We start from the raw sequence: 3,636 nt of genomic DNA on the forward strand, positions 1-3,636 counted from the left end.
TTGCTAAACAGTTATCTAATGCGCAAACACTTATTTTTACATTGCTTTGTTTCCAGAATTTGATATTGATTTTTTTTGTTGTTGGGGGTGAGGGTGGCAATGCGACAATCTGTTGTGGGGATTGTAACCCAATTGGCATTTCCAAATTTACCAAAAGTAGGTAGTGTGATTTGAAAGATTGCGAGAGAAGTATGTGGGATGTTTAGAAGGAGCGTAATAGGCGAACTTTTAACGGTGATATTTTGCCCTATGACAGAGTCCTTAACTATGTTAACCATACCTTGTGGTGCCGATTGTCTATCATTGTCTCGAAAGTGGATATTGCATTAAATCTTGTTAACTTGTGCCAAATGGGTGTTGCAGACCGAGAAGTATATAGGTTACGCCCTTGATGGGAGGGTTTAAACTAAATTTTTTGGGAGTTTTTTGGGTAATTTTGGCTGTGAAGCTTTTCAAAGATAAGAACCTGGGTGTGTATTGTATGGTGGAAGGAGACTCCTTGAATGTTATCAAGTCCTTCAATAAAAAACAAAGGGTGTCGTGGCAGCTTAAATCGCTATGAATTCGGATCCTATCGTGCAATAAGGAACAATGGGTGTCGTAGCAGCTTAAATCACTATGAATTCGGATCCTAGATATGGCGGAGTCCATGACTATCTCTCTCCATCATTTCTATAGGATGGGGAGGCCAATGCATGGGTTGATGCTATAGGTAAGACTGGTGCGTCATTGCCTTCACTATTAGTTTAGAAAGATGTAATTCCTTGATGTGACTTATGATTATTAATAAATTCAGCATTTGAGTTTAATTTTTTTTAAATATAAAAAATATAGAAAAATAAAAAAGTTAGTTTTTAGTCATAAAACTAAGTGAAATTTGTCTTTGTGTATTAACTAATGCTCACGTAAGGTTTCCTACTTATTTTTTAAAAAAGTAAGCTTTTTTTAGGAATTTGATAATTCGTAAAATCTAGAAATTAGTCATACTAAGTATAAAGGATGTTCATTCAAATAATAACGTTATTTTTTTGCAAATTTTTAAAAGGTCTTTAAAATAAAGATATTAGTCATAAATGTGATTTAAAACCATTGAAAATTCACATTTTAAGAACATAATTATAGTTGGTATTGGAACACATTTGATTTTAATGATTTACTATTTTTTTTTAAAATATATTGTATCTAATATATTTGCAAACTCACGACGAGTAAACTTTAAATGCATAAAAATTTATTAGAAATATAAAAATCAGTTAACTAATTAAGAAAAGGTGGAAACTATTATTTCATATTTCCTTTTTTTTATCAAAAAGTTCGCATAATTTCTATGGAGTATCTAAAAACTTGTTATGAGAAATTATGAAATGAGTCAAAATTTATTCTTGATGAATAAAATTTTTGATGATAAAAAACATTTAATTTTTTTATGTCAAAAATACTACTAAGAAATATCCTAAATAAAATTTATAAAGCATTTAAAATTAAAAATAAAAATATAAAAGATTTTAAAACCACTTCGCTATTTTGGTAGCTAACATAATTTATTTTAGATATTTCAAAAATATTAATTTAAATTTGTAAAAAAATATTTGTTGCTAGTCATCCTTTTAGTATAGATAACAATAAAATTAATGCAATCACGAAAGAAAATTTAATGCATAACCAATGGGTGCAACTCCTCAGGAGCTGGCGTCTTGGCCATAGGTGCCAACAGGAGCAATTCGTGATTCACTTCCGCTTCACGAACCTGTCATTTGCCAATCTTCGATGGACTAACTGATCTGCTCATTCAATCTCATCTATAGTGTCATTACTAAGCCTGTATCCTGTGACTTCACAGCGACATGTTTTGTGACACCAATATCAGCATCTTGCAGAAGAGCAACTACCTTTAACATTGCCTTCTTGTCGGTTTGATAAGGAGTGTCTGGCAAAGCCAGATTTTCCGCTGACCGCCACGATGAGGTTTCGTCAAATACAACATCTCTTGATGTGCAAATTCTCCTACTGGATGGGTCCAAATACAACATCCCTTATTTCAATTGTCACAGCCAAATGGCTCGCCCGACCTTCTTTGCGAATTTGGTCTGTTGTGGCTTTAGCACCATCACAAAGCACACGAAACCAAAGAACTTAAAACATTAGTCTCCTTCCTATGAGTCCTTTTTTTTTTGAACGGTAATGTACGACTTATTATTAATTCATATGTAAAGTACAAGATATTCAAGCAATGACATAATATTACAGAACAGAAGTAACCAATAGAGGGGGAGTATGGATTCCTCCTTTAGCAAGAACATCAGTATCTTCATTTGCCTCTCTATAACAATGTTTGACCGTTCCCATAGACGTTGACAAAATATCCTAAATTTGATGAAAAATAGTCTTTAATCTCCAAAGGATTTTGGTCTTTCTCTTACTCCAAGCAATGACATTTGCCGAGTTTCATTCGATAATCATAACCCCTGCCAAAGTGCATAGCAATTTCAAACCTTCTAATAAATCTCTTGCTTCCGCCTCATTGACTGTTGTGACACCACCAAGACCATAATGTGTTTGATGCATACCTGAAGGCGTGTGGAATAAACTAACAAATGACATGTGCACACTCTATAACAAAATAGGGTTGCGGAAAGGAAGAATATACATTCCATAGGGACAACACAAGGCATGATGCACAAAAAGAACGTGCAGCTCTCGTATTCGGCAGAGTGCATTCACACTAAAGGCCATGCAATCAATCGCGCAGCTACGGTTGTGGTATGTGTCGCTATCAAGACTCATGGGAAGGAAACTTAACCTTATTTGGAGATTTATTTGGGTTAGCCTTCTTTGGAATGTGTGGAAGGAAAGAAATAGAAGAGTCTTTGATAGTATAAGTGCAGATTTGTCTACATTAAAATCGAATATTTTGGTAGGTACAGCTGATTGGTTCTTTGCACATAAAGATAGTGGTTTCATTCCTAAAAGTCTTATCATTAGCAATCCTTTGGTAGTGGCAATTTTGAGTGTTATCTTCAACACTCGTAGTGAGGTTGTTTGGATACCACCACCAATGAATTCATTCAAACTTAATTTTGATGGAAGTTCACTTGGCAATCCAGGGCTAACCGGCTATGCTGGACTCATCAGAAATATTCACTACTATTGTCAGCCTATAAATGCACTAGGTCATGGACCATTCTCTCCTTCAGCTTCTTCGCTAAACTCTTTAAGCCTCGAAAACACTTTGGATTTTTCCCTCACAAGATACATTCATGTGTAGTGTGAGTGATCCTCTATAAATATGAGGAACTAGTTGTTACCTTTGACAGATTAGCGCTCCATTAGTTTGCACAAATTGGAGTGGACCATGGAACTTTTGAGAATATGAATGATTGTTGGTGCGCTTTTCCATTTTAGTATCATGTGTACACTGTTTGACATCAATCCTCTAACTATGGGGTCCCTTGACAAGTTGTCGCATTGGCATTATCTATAACATGTCGTGCAGCATTAGCAATGTGAGTGGTATCTCGCTCTGGCTGGTTTTATCAGCACAAGCGGTTCCCGCAGGCAAAACATACGCTTACCTCCATTCATTGCCTATGCGTGAACTACCCACCTTTGATCTTCACCTTCTCGAGTACAGTCATA

Source organism: Amborella trichopoda, chromosome 3 (assembly GCF_054954075.1).
Source record: "Amborella trichopoda isolate Santa Cruz 75 chromosome 3, AtrichopodaSantaCruz75HAP2 v2.0, whole genome shotgun sequence".
Taxonomy (NCBI): domain Eukaryota; kingdom Viridiplantae; phylum Streptophyta; class Magnoliopsida; order Amborellales; family Amborellaceae; genus Amborella; species Amborella trichopoda.